The sequence below is a fragment of the Perognathus longimembris genome, chromosome 5 (genome assembly GCF_023159225.1).
Source record: "Perognathus longimembris pacificus isolate PPM17 chromosome 5, ASM2315922v1, whole genome shotgun sequence".
Taxonomy (NCBI): domain Eukaryota; kingdom Metazoa; phylum Chordata; class Mammalia; order Rodentia; family Heteromyidae; genus Perognathus; species Perognathus longimembris.
Genome location: NC_063165.1, coordinates 60863485 through 60875366, shown reverse-complemented (window position 1 = coordinate 60875366; position 11882 = coordinate 60863485). Strand labels below are relative to the sequence as shown.

The 11882-nt window shown below is 45.7% G+C and overlaps 1 pseudogene; it reads left to right on the top strand.

The window, feature by feature from the left end:
• Window positions 1–7777: 7777 nt before the first annotated feature.
• Window positions 7778–8524, top strand: LOC125351321 (annotated as a pseudogene).
• Window positions 8525–11882: the final 3358 nt, after the last annotated feature.

Below are 11882 nucleotides of genomic sequence, written 5' to 3'. Positions count from 1 at the left end.
GCTCCAGGAACTGCTCAAAGAAGCTCTGGCTACCTTTTGTTCAAACAGACAATGGCAACAATAACAGAGGAAAATCAGATGCAGGTGAACATTTATTTTTAACATTTCAGAGGCCAAAGGGGGGATTTAACATGAAAATCAGGGCCCTCACTTCGCCTGCTATCTCCCTGAGTAGCTAGGGTGCTTTGGCCAGCCAGGGCTCTGAGCAGGTTTGGATTCGGTCCAAACAAGTGCATCACTTCATGAAGAAGAGACTTCAGTCTTTCTGGAGCCTTCTTTTGGTAAAAAATAAGACATTTTGTTGGGAGATGGGGTTAAACTTGTATCCCCTGAAGTGTGATGAGCTTAGGAGCCCAGGCTACTCTTGCTAGTCCAAAAATGTGCAGTTTTCTTTCCATCATCACCAAGGCAAGCTGAAGCTGTCACAAAAGTATAACAAAGTAAAAATCCTTTGAAGCCAGTAAGCTGAATGCCTCTTGGGAGGCAAGCTTCTAGTTGGTTCTTCTGTGGCTTCTTTAGAAGCTCATAGATAGTGTAATATGGAGGTCAGATCTGGCCAGCAAAAGAGGGCAGAAGCTGACTCCATCTCCACTATCTCCCCAGCCCCCCTGCTCAGAGGCCCAGGAAGATTCCCTTTCACTGTAAATAAGGTGCCCCTTCCCAATCCGTGTGCCAATTCTTGACAGGCGAGTCTGGATTCCTACAGGAAGAGAAGCCCTATCCCCAGGTAATGGGAGTTCCTGTACCCCAAGAGATGGGGTGGGCACTTGGGCTATAGGTTACTGAACCTGTCTGTCAAGTGCTCGGAACTGGGAGCTACCTGTGACCCTGCCCCCTGACCTGACCCTATTTAGGAGCAAGCCAGCTCAGGCGCCATTACGCCATGCCACATGCTTGAGTCTTGTGTCTGTCGTCCCCATGGCCTCCCAATTCAGCTCTCCATGGGAGCTGAATTGGTTTGTTGGTACTTGGAAATCCTCCAGAAGTAAGTCTCTGTGCCACTGTCCTGTTCTGTGTTACATGTTTTTCTGAAACCTGGGACCGGTCCATCTGGAACTTCCCCAATAAATTCATCTTTTTACTTGAGACTGTCTCTTAGTGGTGGACTCTTGGAGGGATGGGGGATCCCCCCCACCTGACGCCATTACAATAGCAGAGGGCTGGGAGGTTCATTTGTGTGAGAAATGTACCCCTGTACCTCACTATCATTTCCTGACAAGCATCGTCCTCAGCCGTGGCAGAACAGTTCAGGAACCATGCAGAAAGGTGAGCTGCTGCTAGGGCTCGACCCAGACCTAACACTACAAACCCAAAGCTGAATTTCTCTCCACAGAACCATGAGGTGCGTAAACATTAACTTTCTTCCTTCCTTTCTTCCTTCCTTCCTTCCTTCCTTCCTTCCTTCCTTCCTTCCTTCCTTCCTTCCTTTCTTCCTCCCTCCCTCCCTCCCTCCCTCCCTCCCTCCCTCCCTCCCTCCCTCCCTTCCTTCCTTCCTTCCTTCTTACTGTCTTTCTCCTTTTGCCAGTCCTGGGGCTTGAATTCAGGGCCTGAGCTCTGTCCCTGAATCTCTCTGTGCTCAAAACTAGCACTCTACCACTTGAGCCACAGCACCACTTCTAGCTTTTTCTGTGAATGTGGTACTAAGGAATCGTACCCAGGGCTTCACATATGCTGGGCAAGCACTCTTACCACTAAGCCACATTCCCAGCAACTAAACATTAATTTTCTTTCCCCTGACTTTCCATCTGCCAGGGGGAGACAAATGATACTTGTTTTCTTCCAAGAACCCTAGCAGCTGCAGTTTTCCTTATAGTAATCCAGAAAACAAAAAGTTATAGTTCGTGGTAACCACAATGATAATAAAACATTTCAAGGAAACAACACAAATTATAAAAAATAAATAAACAAAACGGCTTATGCTTCTTTGGAGATTTACTTAAAGCTAAGTTGGCTTTCTGATAGGATATAGTTTTCCTTTGCACTCAATTCTTTTCTTGTTTGCTTGTTTTTGTGGGCTGCTCCTAGGACTTGAACTCAAGGCCTGAGTGCTGTCCCTGAGCTTTTTTTGCTCAAGGCTGGTATTCTAGCACTTAAGCCACAGCTCCACTTTCAGCTTTTTCTAGTAGTTAATTAGAAATAAGAGTCTCTGGGGCTGGGGATGTGGCCTAGAGGTAGAGTGCTCGCCTCATATGCATGAAGCCCTGGGTTCGATTCCCCAGCACCACATATGTAGAAAAGGCCAGAAGTGGTGCTGTTCCTCAGGTGGCAGAGTGCTAGCCTTGAGCAAAAGGAAGCCAGGGACAGTGCTCAGGCCCTGAGTCCAAGGCCCAGGACTGGCAAAAAAAAAAAAAAAAGGGACAGTGCTCAGGCCCTGAGTCCAAGGCCCAGGACTGGCAAAAAAAAAAAAAAAAAAAAAAGGGACAGTGCTCAGGCCCTGAGTCCAAGGCCCAGGACTGGCAAAAAAAAAAGAAATAAGAGTCTCACAGATTTTCTGCCTGGGCTGATCTTTGAACATTGATCCTTAGATCTTAGCCTGCTGATTAGCTAGGATTATAGGCATGAGCCACCAGTGCCTACCTAGCCAGCACTCAGTTTTGTTTTGTTTTGAATTGGCAAGTCTTGGAAGAAAGAGAGGAGAAAATGGTCTCCAAAGCTAGGAGTTGCCTTTCTTTCAAGATATCCACCTGGTCCAAATCTTGCTCATATTTCATTTGATGTCATGGTGAAGCAGGGAAAGATGAGGCACTAAAAGAAAGGGAAGAGCAGGTAAGGGCAGGGTGAGGTTAGCCTTAGGCCATCTATCTCTACCTCGTGGGTAGGGCTGCCTAAAGTGAATCTGATCTTGGGAAGACGCCTTTGTTGCTATCTTCTGTCCTAAAGCTCTTCCCTACCTGGTCAGCCTCCTCATACCCTGGAACCTACTTCTTTCCTAGTCAAGGAATTCAGTTCTTTCTCAACCCATAATCTCCAGCCTTGTACTCTCTGCAGCTTCTATAAAGACTAATAAGGGTAAAATTCAGAACAAATTCCTCTTAAGCCAGTTTCTTGTTTCTTCTCATTTTAGAAGAGCCATTGCCAGTGTCTGGCAACCCAGGTGGGAGATGACATTGACTCTTCTTTTCCTGCTAACTTCCACACTGGTCATCACAAAATCCTATTTGTCTTTTCTCCTAAATTCTCTCACTTTCTCTGCTCCATCCCAGTTTACGGCCTTGCATCTACCTTTTAGATGGACCACTAACTATCATTCCACTCATGTGTGTGTTTGTATGTGTGTGTGTGTATACATGCGCACACAGGTTGGTGTGTGGGCACATGCCTGCCTCATACTCTTGCTTGGACATTTTTTTGCTCTAGGCTGGTGATTGATCTACCATTTGAGCTATACCTCTATTTCCAGCTTTTTGGTGGTTAATCAGGTCTAATGGACTTTTCTGCCTGGGTTGGCTTAGAACTGCCATCTTCAGATCTCAGTCTTCTGAACAGCCAGGATTACAGGTATGGGCCACTGGCACTAGCATCATTCCACTCTTAATTCATTCCTCTGGTGAATATGCATGGAGCTCCCACTAGTGGTGACATTTCACCAGATGCCAGGAGCATGCCTAACATTAACATGACTCACCTGGAGAGTCAGGTGATCGACAATGAGAGCCTTGGGATGAATGTGGGAATGGAGAAAGCCTCAAGTGGGCCGAATCCAGATGAGGTGAGGTAAAAGCAAAGGCCTATGTACTCTTGACTCACATCATCCTACATTGACACTTTAATCCTGTTTCAACTAAAATCAACCTATTATTTTTTTACTATACTACTTTACTACTTTTTTTTTCTATTACTATTGCTCATTCACATTCAATCTTTTCAACCTGAGATTGCAGGGTTTACCTTAGTGGCCCCATTTCATTTTCAGGATGAGAAAATAGTGTTCCTCCAGGGAGGAAGCAGAAATGGAAACTGTAATGACACTGTGATACGAGCTCTTCATTAAGACTGCACATGCCCAGACTATCTTCTATACTCATTCTGCACATCACTCCCTAGGAAGGAGGTAGTACTCTTTCACCACATATGGAGAAAGAAACCAAGGCATGGGAAGGAGGGCTAAAGGGAAGAACCTGGGTTCAAGTCTAGGTGGTGTAGCTCCAGGCCCGGCATAGTTGACTATGATACATACTATTTTACAGCAGTGCAACTCAACTGTGTGGAGGTAAGTCTTTACCTGCAAATTTCCCTCATTTCCTTTTCACACCCAATAGATGTGTGTGTGTGTGTGCGCGCACGTGTTGTGGGCATGAGTATGCTTCAGCCCTGGGGCTTGAACTTGGAACCTGGGCTCCATCCCTGAGCATTTTTGTTCATGGCTAGAACTTTACAGTTCCCACTTCTGGCCTTTTAAAAAAATAGTTAATTGGAGATAAGAGTCTTATAGACTTTCCTGCCCAGTCTTGACAGGATCCTTAGATTCTTAGCCTCTTGAGTAGCTGAGATAACAAGTGTGAGCCACTGGTGCCTGGCCACCCTTTGTTTGCTTGTTGTTGTTTTTAAATAAAGTCCCTTCTATGCTAAAAGGACTGGGTCTGGATGCATTTCTGTGTCCAAGTCTTAGTTTCCAGGATCAGATCCTTTTTCTTTGAAATTCAGTGTTCCAATCTCTACAATGGGTATATTATCATCCTCCTTAGAGAGCCATTCTTAATATGCAACATTCACACATGTGAGTGTGTTTTGCAGATTCTAGAGCCCTATATAAAATATTCCGTGCATACGCGTGCGCGTGTGTGTGTGTGTGTGTGTGTGTGTGTGTTGGTCCTGGGGTTTGAACTTAGGACCTACCACTGTCCTTGAGCTTTTGTGCTCCAGGATAATTGCTCTACAACTTCAAACCATGGTCAGATTTCAGTCTCCTGAGTAGCTATGATTACAGGCATGAGCCATCAGTGTTCAGTTCAATATAATGTTTAATTCTTGTTCTCAAGCTAATATTTCTTTCAAGGTCTTGTGCTGTTGCTCAGCTTTCTTGCTTATGGCTGGCACTTCACCATTGAGTCATACCTCCAGTCTGGCATTTGGCTGACTAATTGGAAACTGGATTTGGAGCTCCTGTATTTTTTTGCCTAGGCTAGTTTTGAACCATAATCCTCTAGGTTTCAATCTCCTGAATAGTTAAGATTATACCGTTAGTCACTGACACTGAGCAAAAAGTAAAAATATTTCTATTCAGTCTGTACTTCACTATATCAAAGTTTGCTTTCACATTCACTTGAAAATATGCCTGTCTTTTTCAAACCTTAGCTTTCTCATCTGGAAAGTGGGTACAACACCACCTGCTCCATAGGATGAGCGTGGGAATTAAATGCATAGTGTTCAGAAGGAATTAAACACAACATACACAGTCCAAAATGTATGTTACATGTCAGCCCAGGCCTTGATTTTTCTTTAGCTATTGAGAATAAATCATTTTTGCTTCTCATTAAAAAGGGACAGTCCAGGATTGTGCCTTCTCTCTTCCTCCATTTTTCTTTAAAGGAATGAAAGGCACCTGTCTCCTCAGATATTCTAATTTAATTCAACCATCAACACTACAATATTTGCCCTCCAAAGAAAATACTTTACACGCTCCTTTGTGTCATGTGCACATACATCCAACAGCAACCCCAAGCCAATTTTGAAGCAGTCAAACATTTTGCCAACTTAGCAAAGCCCTGGGGCCGGCAGAGTGCTGGTTCAGCTGAAATGACTTGTGTCTGGCACAGACCTCCTTTTTTTATTTTGGCAGAGCTTGAGGGAGTGAGAAAGCTGGGTTAGTATGAGGGCTGGGATTAGAATTTGGGACTCCACAGATCATACTGTTAGCACTTCTTCTCTTTGCTAACTTTATGAAGTTCAAGAAAAGCTTTCTGGGGGAACAGCACTCATTTATTTGCCAAAAGCTAAGATGGGCCAAGGAAGATGTAGTCAGCATTTGGAACCTTCTTGCTGTAGAATTTAACAGCCAAGGAGGGAAAGAGAATCTGCTGGGGAGCTAGGGAGCGGGTGGGGGCCTGTGGGGAGTGTGTGAAGAGGATTTGGAAGAATTCAGCATGCTGAACAGGCTTGGCTCCGGTACTCCCACCCCCACACATCTCCTAAGCCATCCCTTCCTCTTCTCTCTCTAGCACAGGCACCCTGTCCTGCCTCTCACGTTCTCTTCTCCAATCTCTAATAGGCACCTTGCCTCTCTTGTCTGTTCCAAACACTGCTGCCAGTTTTTATTCTCATGCTTTCAAAATGGTGAGGGGTAGCTAGGGGCTGGTGGTTCATGCCTGTAATCCTAGCTGTTCAGGAGGCTGAGATCTAAAGATCCAAGTTTGAAACCAGCCCAGGCATGAAAATCCATGAGACTCTTATCTTCAATTAACCAGCAGAAAGCTGCAAATGGAGGTGTGGCTCAAGTGGTAAAGTGACAACCTTGAGTGAAAAAGCTAAAAGACAGTGCCCAGGCCCTGAGTTCAAGTTCCATTACTGGCACACATGTGTGTCTTGCTCAGCATATGTTCCTTTATCTGAATTTTTGTAAGCTTGATGGGACAAAGGCCAGCCAGGTATGCTGGAGACTGAGTTTTCAGCTGTGTCAGGCTCACAGATTCAGCCTTCTCTAAGTTCACAAAATGCATCTGCTCAGTAGTGGGTCTTGGCAAATGCCTACATGTTTCTCATGGTGAGCTACTCCCTGTGAATGTGTCTGACTCTGAGAAGGTGTCCCACTCGGCAGGCAATTCAGCCCAGTGAAGCTCACAATCCTTAGACTCATTGTTTAGCAAACCCTGTATTGGACTCTGTTGATCATACTCAGGACTGTGACTGCCTCTGAACCCACCGTGGAAGTCCTCACAGTGACTGCAGGGTACACAGAAGGCAGGGGGGTTGACAGGATTCCCAACAAACTTGGGAACATCAGGGTGGGCTTCTTGAAGGAGGTGATCCCTGAACTGAACATTAAAAATCATGTATAAGTATAACCTAGACTATCTCAAGTTTGGGCATTCCAAACTGGAGGATTACAGAGTGGGAAAGGATAAACATACCGATAGAGAAGATTTTGGTATGTAAGCTGGGCTTTGAACTTGAGGACGGTTTGGATAGCTAGAGACTAGAGGAGGGTGTTTGTTGGAGGATAATCTGGCCAGAAGTGTGGCATGAAGAAAGGCATGGTGGAGCAGGCAGTTTGCTTTAAGGTTTTAGCTCCTAAAAGGTTGTCACTGGAGAATTAGCTAAGAGGTTGGTCCTGGGGTGCTGGAGCCAGCCGGCAAGGAAAGGAAATCCTGAATGAGGGGGGCGAGGATTAAAGAAAAGGAAAAATACAAGACAAGGGAAAAAAGACAAGAGACAAAGATGGGGTCCAGGAGGTTTGCAGCTCAAGACTGCAGCCATGTTTATTCTTAACTTCCAGTTTATATGCAGTTTGAAAACCAGGAAATAGCATAGGCTTAAAATTCCAGAACACAAAAAGGCTTGGAGTTAGCAATACCTGAGGATAGCTAAGACCGGATGAAGTTGGTTAACATAAGAATGGACTCCAGAGCAATATCTGATGGTAGCTAAAACAGGATGAGGTTGGTTAACATAAGAATGGACTCTGGATTCTGGCGCGGAGTGCAGCAGCGGCCGGGGCAGTTAGCAGGTCGCTGCGGTGCGGGGTGCACCTCGGTCTCCCCCACCCTTCTCTCCGACACCCCTCCCCCTCGGGCGCCAGCTCCACCCCTCTGCCCGCCGGGCCGAACCCACCGAACCCTGCGCCGCGAACCCGGGGAGGTTCCGGGGGCGACCCCCCCAGTAGACCCCCCTCCATCATGGGCAGCCAGAGCTCTAAGGCTCCCCGGGTCGACGTGACCACCAACGAGGCTGCAGGCGCTTCCCCCGCGAAGGCCAACGGACAGGAGAATGGCCACGTGAAAAGCAATGGAGACTTGTCCCCCAAGGGTGAAGGGGAGTCGCCCCCGGTGAACGGAACAGATGAGGCAGCCGGGGCCACTGGCGATGCCATTTAGCCAGCACCCCCTAGCCAGGGCGCCGAGGCCAAGGGGGAGGCTCCCCCCAAGGAGACCCCCAAGAAGAAGAAGAAATTCTCTTTCAAGAAGCCTTTCAAATTGAGCGGCCTGTCCTTCAAGAGAAATCGGAAGGAGGGCGGGGGCGATTCTTCTGCCTCCTCGCCCACAGAGGAAGAGCAGGAGCAGGGTGAGATCGGCGCCTGCAGCGACGAGGGCACTGCCCAGGAAGGGAAGGCTGTTGACACCCCGAGAGCCAGGAACCCCAGGCCAAGGGGGCAGAGGCTAGTGCTGCCTCCTAGGGAGACGCAGAAGAGGAGGCAGGGCCCCAGGCTGCAGAGCCGTCTACTCCCTCAGGGCCCGAGAGTGGCCCTGCATCCGCCAGCGCTGAGCAGAATGAGTAGCTGGGTGGGGGCAGGTGGGTGATCTCTAAGCTGCAAAAACTGTGCTGCCCTTAAAGAGGTCGCTGCCTGGATCTGGTGCCCTGGCTGCCTTCCTGTGCCCAGAAAGGTCGGGGCTTATTGTGCCCCTCCTAGCCACGTTCCTTCTCCTCTCCCTCTTGTGGATTCTCCCATCATCCATCTGGGCTTTCTCTTATGGCCAGTTGAAGATGGTCCCTTACAGCTTCCCAAGTTAGGTTAGTGATGTGAAAATGCTCCTGATCCTGGTCCTACCTTCTTCCTTGTCCCCACCCCTGCAGAAGGCAGTTGCTGGTTTTCTCCCCCAGTTCTTTTCCAAGTAGGTTTGGTTTATCCTACTCCTCAAATCCCTGAGCCAGAAGTGGGGTGCTTATACTCCCAAACCCTAGTGTCCAGCCTTCCTTTGTCGAGTTTTTTAGTCTCTGTGCTGTGCCTAGTGGCACCTGGGCTGGGGAGGACATTGCCCCTGTCTAGGTTTTTATAAATGTCTTACTCAAGTTCCAACCTCCAGCTTGTGAATCAACTGTGTCTCTTTTTTGACTTGGTAAGCAAGTATTAGGCTTTGGGGCAGAAGGGAGGTCTGTAATGTGAAACAACTTCTTGTTGTCTTTTTTTCTCCCATTGTTGTAAATAACTTTTAATGGCCAAATCCCAGATTTGTACTTTTTTTTCTAATTGCTAAAAACCATTCTCTTTTACTGTAACATTTGGAAAAGGAATAAATGTTGTCCCTTAAAAAAAAAAAAAAGAATGGACTCTGGCAGACATAGTAAAGCATTTCCTAGCTACTCACCAGGATGAGATCTGAGGATTGTGGTTCAAAGCCTGGGTAGAAAATGTTAGACTCTAATCACCAATTAATCACCAAAAAGCAAGTGCAGGTGTGGCTCAAGTTGTAGAAAGTAAGCCTTGAGGAAAAAAAAAAAAAGCTAAGGAATACACCTAGGCCCTGAGTTCAAGCCCTGGTATTGGTGCATATGCATGTATGCACATGCACACAAATTCCTCTTCTAAAGGAATAGCCTGAGCTGTTGTGTTCCTAGAAATTGAAGTTCTTCATGTTGGGCAATTCTGATGTGCCAGAGACACACTGGGAATTGACAGGCCTCAGACCTCCCACAACCTGGCTAGAAGAGTTGTAATCCAGGGGCCAAAGGTGAGGTGCATGGCAGTTCTGGGCCCTGGACCTCAGGTTTGATATTGGGCTCCCACATAGTCTCAAGCAGGGTCTATGGCTGCTCTTTTGTGAAATACATGGCTCTGTGGAAACTGTGACATTTCAAGGCCTAATTTGAGATCAGTGAACCTGGCTTTACACTTGGTCAACTGAGAACTGCAAGCTTAACATTCAGTCACAACCCACACTGCAGCTTTCCTCATGAACAAAAACCAGTGTGATTTTGCTGGCTTTTTACCTAGAAAGCATCTTGGCTTGATATCAATAACTGTCCAGTGAAGGGTCAAAGGCTCTCCTCCCTCCCTAGAACTCTGGGACCAATTAGAACATTTTGTCGGGGCAGACTTTAGTCTACCTGAAAAACCTCTGGGGTACCTACTTTGTGCCAAGCTCTGCTATGTGTTCCCATTAGAATATAACTAACTATAATAAGATTCAGTATACTTTGCAAACACACAGTGTTGTGCCTGGGTAAGATGGCACATGTATATAAGACCAGCTATTCAGGAAAAACAGGTAGGAGAATCTCATTCTGAGGCCAACTCCGACCAAACACATGAGACCCTAAATAACTAAAGTGACTAAATGAATAAAGGGGAAAACAAAGGTGTGTGGTTCAAGTGATGGAGTGCCTGCCTAGCAAATATGAGGCCCCAAGTTCAAATCTCAGTACTCCCCCAACCAAACACAAACACGCTGTTTAAATGCAGCAGGAGGGATAGAGAAGAAGGCTTACCAGTGATTATATTTTTGTTTGTATGTGGTGGAAATGCCATCTCCTGCTGCTGATTTAGAGAAAAGCGAACAGGCACCACAGTGGTCAGGGCCTCCAACCCAGTTTTCTCTTTCTGGGGTAACTATTCTCAAGCAGGCTTTATCATTGTCGTTGTAAGATATCCCCAATTCTACTGAGCTACTTATTTGGCTCATGCCTAAATGGAAATGGGGACTAGTTTATTGCTCAGGATCATTAGCAAAAGCCTTATACTGCACCACTGGCTTTAACCAGGTCACCCCCCCCCCCTCAACCAATCACTTCAGATGATGCACTGCAGATGATGGGCTTGGGTCTTGGTTATATGTGCCATTTCAAGGTGGTTACAATCATTTTATACCTCTATTTTAGTTAATTGATTTTATTATCTTTAAGGAATTGCCATTTAACAAAGCAGTTTACAAATACAATATGTGGGAAAGGAAGAAGGGAAAAAGAGAAAAGAGCAAGAGATGGTAAGAGAGAAAAGGAAAAAGAGCAGGGGCCCTGTTGAGCCTGATTATATAGAAAAAGATGGGAGATATGGCCAGGTGGGTTGGATGTGACCTAAGAGAAGGGGGAAATAACTGCCTCCAGGTGTGCCAGTTACCTAGTTAACTTAGGTACTGGGTGCAGACTTAAACAGGTGGGGGGGGCATCTACATGGGGCCCTTCCAGGGGTGGACCTTACAACCTGAAGGGTGACTGTGAATGATTTTCAAAATACCATTTCCTGACTAGAAAGATCTATATCACTTGGGAAATGATCAGAAATGCAAATTAATGCATCCCCTTTCCCAAGACCTTCTGAATCCGAAACTAGGCGCAAGGCCTAGTGATCACTTCGGGATGTTCTGATGTTCACTAAAGTTTAGGAACCATTGAATTACTGTTATACAAGGTCTAAAACCAAATGTCATGGTGGTTCTAAGATGAAGCAAGAATGTTCAACCAGAATGAAGAAAGCTTTAATACATAAGGACATCTTTCAGAGGGCTTTTATAAATTGACTAGGTGGCTTGAAATAAATATAATCTTACAAATAATATTGTAATTACAATGAAGAATTTTTAATATCCATAGTCCAGATGAATCAACTGTTTATCCTTTTAGTCTGTTCCTTCTTGATCCATGAACATATCTATTGGTAATTAACACAGATACAATTTTCTATTTTTACTTGTTTTTGTTGTTGTTTGTCTTGTGTTAGTACTAGGACTTAAACTCAGGGCCTTGAACTCTTGCTTGGCTTTTTTCTGCTCAGCAATGACACTCTGCCATTTGAGCCACAGCTCCATTCCAGCTTTTTGCTGGTTAATTGGAGGTAAGAGTCTCATAGACTTCTGCCTGGGCTGGCTTTGAACCATGATCCTTATATTTCAGTCTTCTAAGTAGCTAGGGTTATAGGTGTGAGCCACCAGCACCTGGATATTTTTTAAAAGACATTTTTAACATCTTTCCTTATACTATACTATGGTTTTTATTACATAAACATTTAAACTATT